Source organism: Saccopteryx bilineata, chromosome 11 (assembly GCF_036850765.1).
Source record: "Saccopteryx bilineata isolate mSacBil1 chromosome 11, mSacBil1_pri_phased_curated, whole genome shotgun sequence".
Taxonomy (NCBI): Eukaryota; Metazoa; Chordata; class Mammalia; order Chiroptera; family Emballonuridae; genus Saccopteryx; species Saccopteryx bilineata.
In genome coordinates this window covers 63,499,391-63,512,159 of record NC_089500.1, presented here as the reverse complement: position 1 = coordinate 63,512,159, position 12,769 = coordinate 63,499,391, and the positions used below count along the sequence as shown (strand labels likewise).

Genomic DNA, 12,769 nt, shown 5'->3' with positions numbered 1-12,769 from the left:
ATTCTTCTGAAGCTGGAAATGGGGAGAGACAGACAGACTCCCGCATGCGCCCGACCAGGATCCACCCGGCACGCCCACCAGGGGCAACGCTCTGCCCACCAGGGGGCGATGCTCTGCCCCTCCAGGGCGTCGCTCTGCCGCGACCAGAGCCACTCTAGCACCTGGGGCAGAGGCCAAGGAGCCATCCCCAGCGCCCGGGCCATCTTTGCTCCAATGGAGCCTTGGCTGCGGGAGGGGAAGAGAGAGACAGAGAGGAAGGGGGGTGGTGGAGAAGCAAATGGGCGCTTCTCCTGTGTGCCCTGGCCGGGAATCGAACCCGGGTCCCCCGCACGCCAGGCCAACGCTCTACCGCTGAGCCAACCGGCTAGGGCCTCTTTGAACATTCTTGGTGAATAGCTTTCCCAAGTCACTTTATCATCCAGGATAGCTGCTGGAGAGTCAGTTATCATATCTGCATTCCAGGAAGCAGGAAGGAAAAAGGCAGGACAAAAGAGGAAGTCGACCTCCTAGCTGAGTCAGCGCCCTTGAAGCAGCCTCTGCTCAAGTCTCCCCTTCTGCGAGCATCACACTGGCCAGAACTGTTATGGCGTAACAGCGAGATAACAAGATAACGGAGGTCTTGCCACACAATCACGAAACCAAATTAAGTAATCAGGGAGCCTTTCTTAGCTAGCTAGCTATGCATGCGGACCACACGGAGGGCGAAGCCCTTCAAATCAATGCGGCCCCGACTGCATTTTGGAGTTAGGTTTTATAGGTAGAATCACACACTGATTGAGGAATGGGGAGCGGAGGGGAGAAAGCATAGCAGTAAAACAAAGCAGTGAAACAAGCTTTCTTACAATGTTTATCTACAGGGTTAATTCAGGGAGAAACACTCTGAGAACACCTGCTACTTCAAAGCTAGTCCAAGGCCATAGTCTGGGAAACCAGCCTCAAGGCCAAAAATAAGAAGTAACTTACTTTCAGAAAAAATTAGTTCTGCTAAAAGTCTCTTTGTTTTAAAGAAAGTAAATTTTTTTTTCAAAAATTATTCATGTTAAGAGCCTTTCTTAAAAAAAAAAAAAAAAAAGCCCTCAGCGGTAGAGCATCGGCCTGGCGTGCGGGGGACCCAGGTTTGATTCCCGGCCAGGGCACATAGGAGAAGCACCCATTTGCTTCTCCACACCCCCCTCCCCTCCTTCCTCTCTGTCTCTCTCTTCCCCTCCCGCAGCCAAGGCTCCACTGGAGCAAAGATGGCCCGGGCGCTGGGGATGGCTCCTTGGCCTCTGCCCCAGGCGCTACAGTGGCTCTGGTCGCGGCAGAGCGACGCCCCGGAGGGGCAGAGCATCGCCCCCTGGTGGGCGTGCCGGGTGGATCCCGGTCGGGCGCATACGAGAGTCTGTCTGACTGTCTCCCCCATTTCCAGCTTCAGAAAAATACAAAAAAAAAAAAAAGAGTCTTTCTTTTCCACACTTCAGAACTTGTTACATGAGTGACTGCAATGGTGGCAGGGAAATAGCACCTTATACCTGGGTGCTTAACTGACCCACAGAACATTAGCGTGTGGTTACTAAGAGAGGAAAAATGGATATCAAGTGGCAACCGGTCACCTGCTACCTCATGTCACTGATAAGGAGACTGAGAGTGGAGAGAAGACTTGCCCAAGTCCACAGCCCGTGGGCAGCAGCAGGAGGGAAGCAAAACTGGAACTTGGGCCACGTGTGGTGAACTCCCTCAGCATACCAAGGCCTCCGGAACCCCCACATCCTAGACATTGTTCCACACGATGTCTGTTCCCACCCAGGCACAGCACACAAGATGTTAATCTCTACCAGAAGACTATCAGACTAATTAAAACAATTTAATTAAGGTTGTGTTCCAGCAATTCCACTTACACAAGCTACCGAAAGCATGTTTGTAAGAACTTTCATTGATGCTTGTTGGTTGTTGTAAAACTAGAAACAAAATCCAATCCCGAGGGGATTGTTTAAATAAAGCGCCACCTATCCATAATGATGTATGCAGCTACCAAAGTGAATGCTCACCTGATCAGTTACCAAGTGGAGAGAACAAGACACAGAGCATTACCATTCCCAAAAGAGGGGTCACACACACACACACACACACACACTTCCCCAAGGCTATCGAGACCCCTCCTCACAGTGTTTCTGGGAGACGGGGCAGGAAACTGACTGTCAAGGCCACGGAGACTTACCTCCTACTCTATACCCCTTGTTTGTTTGTTTCTTGTTCTTGTTTTTTATTCAGTGCTAAGAGGAGAGGCAGAGATAGACCCCTGCATGCATCCCGACCAGGATCCACCTGGAAAGCCGACTAGGGGGCAGTGCTCTGCCCATCTGGGGTGTTGTTCCATTGCTCAGCAACTGAGCTCTTCTTAGTGCCTGAGGCAGAGGCCATGGCCTCAGTGCCTGGGCCAACTCATTGCAATAGAGCCATGGCTGCAGGAGGGGAAGAGAGAGAGAGAGAGAGAGAGAAAGGGAGAGAGAGAAGTGAGAGAGGGAGGGATAAAGAAGCAGATGGGTGCTTCTCCTGTGTGCCCTGACTGGAATTTTTTTTCTTTTTTAAATTTTTATTAATTTTAATTTATTGTGTTAACATGGATTCAAGTGCTCCACTCAATAAAACCTCACCCTCCATCCTTGTATCCCTCATTACACCATCTTTGACCCCTCCCCCTAATTCCAACCCCCTTTTCCCTCTGGGATTTCCTGTCCTGTGATCTGTATCTATGTGTTACGTATATATAATTTCACTAATCCCTTCACCTTCTCTGATCCCATCCCTTCATCCCCCTTCCCTCTGACAGCTGTCCCTCTGCTCCCTGTGACCCTGCCTCTGCCTCTATTCCATTCCTCAGTTCACTTTGTTCATTAGATTCCATATATAAGTGAGATCATATATTTTTTTCTTTCTCTGCCTGGCTTATTTCATTTAGCATAATAATCTCCAGGTCCATCCATGACATCGCAAAAGGTAAGATTTCCTTCTTTTTCACGGCTGCGTGGTATTCCACGTGTCTATGTACCACTGCTTCTTTTTTCTTTTTCTTTTTTTTTTTCATCCCCTCAGTTTAATAATCCAATAAATGACAAAAAATACAAACAATGAAAACAGCATCAAATAGCACAGCAAGCAGCTCTGTCCGGCTCCCTCTGGATAAGATCTTTAGTTTATCCATAGTTCTACCTAAAAATCCAGTTGTACAATCAAACTTATAAATCCATTTCAGATCATTTATTTTGACTCTAAACTTCATGGCCTATCTCAATGGAAAGAGATTTTATAGCAATTACTTTGCTTTTCAGACTTTCAGTGAGTCTGTCATTTTCTTCTTCACAGGCACTAGATCCACTATTAGCATAGCCATAGTTACCATAGTGGCCAGGAGGTGCCCCTTCATCCAGGCCTGCATGCCTCATCCTGCGAGAAGAAGAGGGAAAAGATGGTGGGGAGGTAGGTAGGAAGGGGCCAGGAGTCAGCCAGCCCACATCTTTAGGACCAGGACCTGGTGAAATATCAACTTCTTCCCCTAAAGCGCCATGACATCAGTCTATGTACCACAACGTTAGAATCCACTTGTCCACTGACGGACACTTGGGCTGTTTTCAGATCGTGGCTATTGTAAACAATGCTGCAATAAACATGGGGGTGCATATCTTCTTTTGAATCAGTCTTTTGGTATTCATAGGATACATTCCTAAAAGTGGGATGGCTGGGTCAAAAGGCAGTTCCATCTCTAATTTTTTGAGGAAATACCATACTGTTTTCCACAGTGGCTGCACCAGTCTGCATTCCCACCAGCAGGTAAGGAGGGTTCCCTCTTCTCCACATCCTCGCCAGCACTTACTCTGTGTGTTGATTTGTTAATGAGTGCCATTCTGACAGGTGTGAGGTGATATTTCATTGTGGTTTTAATTTGCATTTATCTGATGATTAGTGAGGTTGAACATTTTTTCATATGCCTATGGGCCATCTGTATGTCCTCTTTAGAGAAGTGTCTATTCAGTTCCTTTGCCCATTTTTTAATTGGATTGTTTACCTTCCTGGTGTTGAGTTTTAGAAGTTCTTTATAAATTTTGGTTATTAACAACCCCTTATCAGATGTGTTGGTGAATATGATCTCCCATTGTGTGGGTTGTCTTTTCATTTTGTTAATGGTGTCTTTTGCTGTGCAAAAGCTTTTTAGTTTGATATAATCCCATTTGTTTACTTTGTCCTTTATTTCACTTGCCCATGAAGATATATTGGCAAAAATATTGCTATGAGAGATATTAGAGAGTATACTGCCTATGTTTTCTTCCAATATGTTTATGGTTTCGTGACTTATATTTAAGTATTTTATCCATTTTAAGTTTATTTTTGTGAATGGTGTAAGTTAGCGGTCTATTTTCATTTTTTGCATGTACCTGTCCAATTTTTCCAACACCATTTATTAAAGAGACTATGTTTACTCCACTATATGCTCTTACTTCCTTTGTCAAATATCAATTGACTATAAAGGCATGGGTTTATTTCTGGGTTCTCTGTTCTATTCTATTGATCTATATGCCTGTTCTTATGCCAGTACCAAGCTGTTTTGAGTACAATGGCCTTGTAGTATAACTTGATATCAGGAAGTGTGATACCTCCCACTTTATTCTTCATTTTCAAGATTGCTGAGGCTATTCGTGTTCTTTTTTGGTTCCATATAAATTTTTGCAATATCTGTTCTATATCTTTGAAGTATGCCACTGGTATTTTAATAGGAATTGCATATAATTTATAGATTGCTTTGGGTAGTATAGACATTTTAATGATGTTTATTCTTTCTATCCATGAACAGGGTATATGCTTCCACTTGTTTATATTTTCCTTGATTTCTTTTTTCAATGTCTTATAATTTTCCAAGTACAAGGATTTTACCTCCTTGGTTAAATTTACTCCTAGGTACTTTATTTTTTTGGTTGCAGTAGTGAAGGGGATTGTTTCCTTAATTTCTCTTTCAGACAGTTTTTTGTTGGTGTATAAAAATGCCACTGATTTCTGAATATTAATTTTATATTCTGCCACCTTGCCAAATTCATTGATCAGGTCTAGTAGTTTTTTTGTGTGGTTGTGTTTTTTGGTTTGTTTGTTTGTTTTGTTTTATGACAGAGACAGAGAGACAGAGTAAATCAGACAGGAAGGGAGAAAGATGAGAAGCATCAATTCTTTGTTGCAGCACCTTTGTTGTTCATTGATTGCTTGTTCATTGATTGTTTTCTCATATGTGACTTAACCAGGGGTCTATAGCAGGGCGAGTGACCCCTTGGTCAAGCCAGAGACCTTGTGCTTCAAGCCAGCAACCTTTGGGCTCAAGCAAGGGACCATGGGGTTATGTCTATCATCCCATGCTCATATCAGCAACCACATGCTCAAGCCGGATGAGCCTGCACTCAAGCCAGTAACCTCGAGGATTTGAACCTCGTTCCTCTGCGTCCCAGTCCAATGCTCTATCCACTGCACAACTACCTGGTCAGGCAGGTCTAGGAGTTTTTTAACTGAGACTATAGGGTTTTCTATGTACACTATTATGTCATCATAGTGTACATAGTGATATTTTTACTTCTACTTTTCCAATTTGGATGCCTCTTATTTCCTCTTGTCAGGTTGCTGTGGCTAGGACTTCCAGAACTATATTGAATAAGAGTGGTGAAAGGGGACATCCCTGCCTTGTTCCTGATCTTAAGGGGATTGCTTTTAATTTTTGCCCATTGAGTATCATGTTAACTGTGGGTTTGTCATAGATGGCCTTTAATACGTTGAGGTATGTTTCAACCTATATTTCCACTTTCCTTAGAGTATTGACCATAAATGGGTACTGGATTTTATCAAATGCTTTTTCTTCATCTATTGATATAAGCATGTGATTTTTATTCTTCCTTTTGTTTATATGACGAATCACATTTAGTGATGAGCAAATATTGTACCAGCCTTCCCTCCCCGGAATAAATCCCACTTAATTATGATGTTTAATCTTTTTGATGTAGTGCTGGATCCAGTTTGTTAATATTTTGCTGAGAATTTTAGCATCTGTGTTCATCAGGGATATTCACCTATAGTTTTCTTTCTTTGTATTGTCTTTGCCTGGTTTTGGAATGAGGATAATGTTTGCCTCATAAAGGGAGCTTGGAATTCTTCCCTCCTCCTGAATTTTTTGAAATAGTTTGAGAAGAATACTTGTTACTTCTTCTTTGAATGTTTGGTAAAATTCACCTGTGAAGCCATCTGGTGCTGGGAGTTTTTTGATAACTGTTTCAATTTTGTTTGTTGTAATGGATCTGTTTAAGTTTTCTGGTTCTTCCAGATTGAGTTTTGGAAGATTGTATGTTTCTACGAATTTATCCATTTCACTTAGGTTGTCCAATTTTTTGGCTTATATATCTTCATAGTATTTTCTTATAATTCTTTATATTTCTACAGTGTCAGTTGTTACTTCTCCACTTTCATGTCTGATTTTATTTATTTGAGTTCTCTCTCTCTTTTTTTTTTTTTTTTTTGATGAGTCTGGTTAAAGGTTCGTCAATCCTTTTTACCTTTTCAAAAAAACATCTATTGGTTTTATTGATTTTCTGTATTTTTTTTTTAGCCTCTATGTCATTGATTTTCATTTTGATCTTTATTATTTTCTTCCTTCTACTTCCTCTGGGCTTTATTTGTTGTTCTTTTTCTAGGTTTTTTAGATGCAGAATTAAGTTGTTTATTTGAGCTTTTTCTTGCTTCTTAAGGTATGCCTGTAATGCTATGAACTTCCCTCTCAGGACTACTTTTGCTGTGTCCCATAAATTTTGAGTTATTGTATGTTTATTTTCATTTGTTTCAAGGAAATTTTTCATTTCTTTCTTGATCTCATCATTAACCCATTCATTATTTAATAACATGCTATTTAGTCTCCAAGTATTTGAATGTTTTTCAGTTTTTCTATTGTAGTTGATTTCTATAATAGTTTTATACCATGGTGATCAGAGATACTTGATATGATTCCAGTCTTCTTAAATTTATTGAGACTTGTTTTGTGTCCTAACGTGTGGTCTATCCTACAAAATGTACCATGAGCACTTGAAAAGAATGTATATTTTTCTGCTTTGGGGTTTAAGGTTCTGAAGACATCAATTAAATCCAGTTGATCTAGTGTGTCACTTAAGGCTGCAGTTTCTTTGTTAATTTTCTGTCTGGAGGATTTATCGATTGATGTTAACGGGGTATTAAAATCCCCTACTCTTATAGTATTGCTGTCAATCTCTCCCTTTATGTCCATCAAAATCAGCTTTATATATTTAGGTGTTCCTGTATTAGGCGAATAAATATTTATGATGGTTATATCTTCCCATTGGATTACTCCATTTATCATTATGTAGTGACCTTTTGTATCCCTTACCACAGCCTATGTTTTAAAGGCTACTTTGTCAGATATAAGTATTGCTACTACAGCTTTACTTTCCGTTTCGTTGCATGAAATACTTTTTACCATCCCTTTGCTTTCAGTCTATGTGTATCTTTTTTTCTGAGGTGGGTCTCTTGTAGACAGCAAATGTACGGATCCTGTTTTCTTATCCATGCACCTATCCTGTCTTTTGATTGGAACATTTAATCCATTTACATTTAAGGTTATTATTGATATGTACTTATTTATTGCCATTTTATTCTTTAAATTTACAGTCTTCTTTTTCTTGATTTCTTTGTTTCCTTTTCTCTTTTTACAGCATGCCTCTTAACATTTCTTGCAGTACTGGTTTGGCTATAATGAATTCCTTGAGTTGTTTGTGTTCTTCGTTTTTTGTTTTTGTTTTTTTGTCTGAGAAGCTTTTTATTTCTCCTTCAATTTTAAAATTATAACCTTGATAGATAAAGTAGTCTTGGTTGTAGGTTCTTTTTTGCCTCACTTTATATATTTCTTGCCAATTCCTTCTGGCCTCAACAGTTTCTGTTGAGAAGTCAGTTGTCATCCTTATGGGGGCTCCTCTGTAGGTAATTACTGCTTTTCTCTTGCAGATTTTTATATTCCTTCTTTGTCCCTTAACTTTAGCATTTTAATTATGATGTGTCTTGGTGAAAACCTTCTTGGGTTTCTCTTTAATGGGACTCTCTGTGCTTCTTGAACATGTGTAACATTTTCCTTCATCAATTTAGGGAAATTTTCAGCTATGATTTCTTCAAACAGGTTCTCTATCCCTTGTTCATTCTCTTCTCCTTCAGGAACCCCTATGATGCAGATGTTGTTTCTCTTCATATTGTCACAGAGGAGTTTCCTCAGTCTTTGTGTGCCTCTTTTCATTTTGCAGCTCTGCTTCTGTGCTTGTTTATCTTGTCTTCTAAATCGCTGATTCAGTCCTCTGCTTCATCCAGCCTGCTGTTGATTCCTTCTACTGTAGTCTTCATTTCTGATATTTGACATTTCTGTTTCTATTTTATGATTTTAATGTCCTTTTTGATGCTTGCTATCTCTTTATTTAGGTGCTCATTTTGACCATCCATTGTTGCTCTAAGATCCTTGAGCATCCTAAAAATCATTATTTTAAAGTCTGCGTGTGGTAGTTTGGTTACTTCCATTTCATTTAGTTATTTTTCTGAGGGTTTCTCTTGTTGATTCATTTGGGTTGAGTTTCTTTCTCCGCCCATTTTCTCTGTGTATTAGGTAGCACTGTCTGACTTTGAAATTTTTGTGTTGTCTTTATGAGGAAGATTGGCTTGGTAGTACTTCCCTCCAGACCATCTGTTTTCCTTGTTCTAGGAATGCTTCTTAAAGGTACTTTTCTTCCCTCCTGTTCATGTGAGTATTGAATGCAGTTGGTCCTTTTGTGGGTACAGTTATCCCTTCAGACTGGCTGGCTCTAATGGTCAACCTTGATTATGTGTATTACACACTGTGCAATGTCTGTCCTGTTGGGGGTATTTCTTCTTCACAATGTCTAGTGCCTGCTAGACTCCTTCTTTGGGCATGCTGCTTGTGTAGCTAGCTGAGTCTAGGGTTGGTGCTCTCTGCCACACACTACCAGTTGTGTTGGTTGTAGATCTTCTTGGATTGGCATCAGCTATTTTTTGTAACCTGCTGTGGGCTGCCTATCTGCAGCTACTGATCTTTTCACAGTTTGTGCCTGCGTTTTCTGTGCCTAGGTAGTGTAGGAAGGGCCTACCTGTGTATAAGGATCAGCTTCCTCCTGCTTAGAGATGACAGCAGCTCAAGAGCCCCAAGCTCTGTAAGATTTGCCTTCACTTTCCAGCTGTTCCACCTCCTCTTGCAGCTGCCTGGTCTTCCCACAGTCTTCTGTCTAAAGACTGTAGTGTGGGCTTAGACTGGCCTCACCCAACCAACCACTCTACAGGTTGCAAGCTAGTTGGGTTAGAGCAACTGACGTTGGGAATACGTTAGTGGGACCCCCTTCTTTAGGGATCTCTTCATCAGGAGCTCAGTATGGGGAATGCGGCCCCTAATCCCTCAGATATTCAATTTTTCTTTCTTCCCAACAAGGTGAGCAGCAGGTTTACATCAAGTGGGGCCAACAGTTTCCTCTGCATAAGTTCTTACAGCTGGTCAGACCCTGGTCTCAGGGAGGAAAACTGAGAGTCCTCTCCTGGGGCTGATTGTGCCTCCTAAGAAAGTGGCTAAGTCCCACAACTAGATCCAATAATAGACTCAAAAAGACCCAGACTTGAAATGTCCATGCTTCAAGCCTCTCTCCCTAGACCCTGTGGAATCTAGCCCAGCAGGGTGGGATATCCAGCAACCAGGTCAGCTGACTGTGAAGCTCCACCCTATCCAATGCACATGAGCCGCCGTGCCGGTGCTGATCACAAAGAGCAGAACTTGCCTCAGGAGGAAAAGGTGTGAGCAGCCCTTCCTTAAGACACCACTCTAGGAAGGGTTGTTAGGTCCTGAACCAATGCTTTCCACAGCTGGCCACTGGGTGTGCCAGCCCTGAGCCTCCCTGGCAGGAACTCAGTGCAGACCAATGGGAGACAATGACCATGACTGGCCCTTTGCAACCTTCTTGGAGCTACAAGCAATCAAGAATTTGTGGCTGTGTCTGCTGGAGCCAGGTGCACATGGAAATACCAAGCTGCACACCTAAGCTGGCTTTTATCCACACTGGGCCTAGGTGCCCTGGTCAGCAAACTGCAGCTCACAAGCCACATGCAGCTCTTTGGCCCCTTGAGTGTGGCTCTTCCACAAAATACCATGTGTGGACGCTACCTCAATAAGGACTGTACCTACCTATATAGTTTAAGAAATTTGGCTCTCAAAAGAAATTTCAATCATTGTACTGTTGATATTTGGCTCTATTGACTAATTAGTTTGCCAACCACTGGCCTAGGGGAGGTCTGCTTAGAAGGCCAAGGTTCCCTGAATCCTGCCTCCTGCAGCTTTGGTCTGCTTGCTGCTTGTTGGGCTCTGCCACTGAAAAACAACTCTGGTATAGTCTAGAGCCTGCAACAATTCAGAAATTTGGAAGGGTGGTGTGTGTAACTCCACCTCTTGGCCCCAGGTGTGAGTCTGTCCAGACTTTTTCACAGACCTCAGTAGGGTGTGGCCCCAGGAGTCCAGTGGGCATGGCCTCTGAGACCCAGAGGTGTAGTCTGCCCACAGTCCACACAGTTTCTACTGAATCTCCCGTGAGGCAGAATCACCAGTCTTAGACTCAGGAATGTGCTGGGGAAAGCTCCAGCCTCAACACCAGAACACTGAGTCACTGATGCATCCCTGCTACCTGGCTTCTCAGAACCACCCATCTCCATGATTAGGGCAGGAGAGACTCTCAAGGGTAAGGCAGTTGCTTTCCCCAGGCTGATGCCACTCAGAGGGGACTGCTCCACCCAAGATTGATGGTGACTGCAGTATTGGAAAATGACTTCGGACAGGGTTTCCAGTGGCTGTCCCTCACAATGTCTCTCCCTGGGCCTCCAACTTTACATTCTCCTGATGCAACTCCAGTCCTCTCAGCTCTCCCTCCTCCGGAGCCCCAGATAAGTGGCTGTGAATGAGGTTTTCTGCGCTGGCTGTTTAAGCAGAGCCTGTGTTTCTGAGAGCTGTGTCTCTTTCTTGCAGGCAGAAACCCCAGCTCTTATCACCACCAAATGCTATGTGGGCACCTCTTCTAGGTTCCGGGGCTCTAGGCTGGGCCTCCTGGCCTAAGGCTTAGGACCCACACCTCTAAGGGCTACCCTACACGCAGTGAGTCCCTCAGGACCCTCAGCCTCTGCTCACTCTCGGAAGCAGGGCAGCTATTTCCATGTCTCCACCCTTCCTACTAGTCTTGATGTGGCTTCTTCCACGAACCTTGGTTATAGACTCTTCTTCGTTTAGTCCCAGGTTGGTTTTTCAAGATGATTGCTCTTAAATTAAGTTGTAATCCAATTTGGTCCTGGGAGGTGTCAGTTGGAACTTCTGCCTACTCCATTGCCATCTTGGGATCTCTCCTGAGAATTGAACCTAGGACATCCACATGCCAGGCAGACCACTGAGCCAACTGGCTAGGGCCACTATATACCCCTTGTAATGCATAAACTTTTTCAACCATCTATATATATCACTTAAAGTTTAAAAGCCGCAGGCTTCTATGCTGGAGACCAAAAAATAAACAGGGTATTTTTCAGGCTGGATTTTGGGGACAGGGGTGCTGGGAGCTGGCTGTGGGCTGGCAGTCTGCCCAACCCCCCACCTCACCTGCCTAATTAAGTTAACAAAGGGCTGCGCTTCTCTGCTCTTTCTGCCCACCCATGTTCCCCGGAAGCATGTTTCTTCTTGGTGTAAAGTTAGATTGACTAGTATGGTGGGGGTTGTCTTTGAGTTGCCTTGGAAACGTCATTGAATTGCTAATGGCCCACGTTACCCAGGAATAAAGACGGATGTCTTTCTGGGGCAGCCATGTTTCGATGGCCAAAAACAGTAGCAACTGTTCGGCATCCTCCAGAACCCATCCTGTATGTATATATCTTTAAGTCTCTATCTTTAATTCAATTTCGTACCTTTTCCGGCTCGGGACCCTGGAATGTACTCGTCGCGGCTGGGCCGTGGCACTTCTAACCTCTCTTCTTCTGCTGGCACCTCCGAGGACTCGGCTGCTTGCTCAGTAATCTCACCGAGTAAACCAGGCTGTCACTATGACGGCCTAGATGTGTATACATCAAAGGTCCCTGATATTAAACCCAGTTATGGACTTGGCTGTCAAACTCCCGTTGGCCTCCAACACTGTGGGCTTCCCTTTCTCGCCTAACAACAGGATTCTTCAAAAGCTGTGAGGTCACAGCAAAGTCTGCCACATGGAGAGAAGCCTTGGGGTCCCCTGGGCCAGGAGTCCAGTTCTGGCTGTGCCTTTGCCATGCCCACACCACTGGCAGCCCTCTGGGCCCTGGATCCTGGAGAGCCTGGCGCACTGGCCCCAGACTCAGCTATGTTGGAGCTGGTTCTCTCAGTGCCCTCCTGAAAAAAAAGGGTAACGGCAGAAGTGGGTGCCAGGCCTGCCTGTCAGCCCTGACCCCCGTGGCCCTGGCTAAGGTCCCCCTCCTGATGGTGGGAATTACATAAGTGCAACTTCCTTTTTCCTCTGGCTGCCAAAGTCAAAGCCAAAGTTAGCTACCCCAGCAACATGGCACGTGAAGCCTCCCTCTTATTTCCATTTGCCCATCCCAGTGTTTTACTCTGACTTCCCCCATTTTTATCTCATCACATCTGTTCTTATTATGAATATCATTCCCTAATATCCTGTCATCTGAGTGCCTACTGTGTTCCAAACACTGTTCTAGAGGCTAA

The 12,769-nt window shown here is 43.7% G+C and overlaps 1 pseudogene; it reads right to left on the bottom strand.

Annotated features, from left to right (window-relative positions):
* Nucleotides 1-3,060: 3,060 nt before the first annotated feature.
* On the bottom strand, nt 3,061-3,422 carry LOC136315069 (BET1 homolog pseudogene; annotated as a pseudogene).
* Between the last annotated feature and the right edge of the window lie 9,347 nt (nt 3,423-12,769).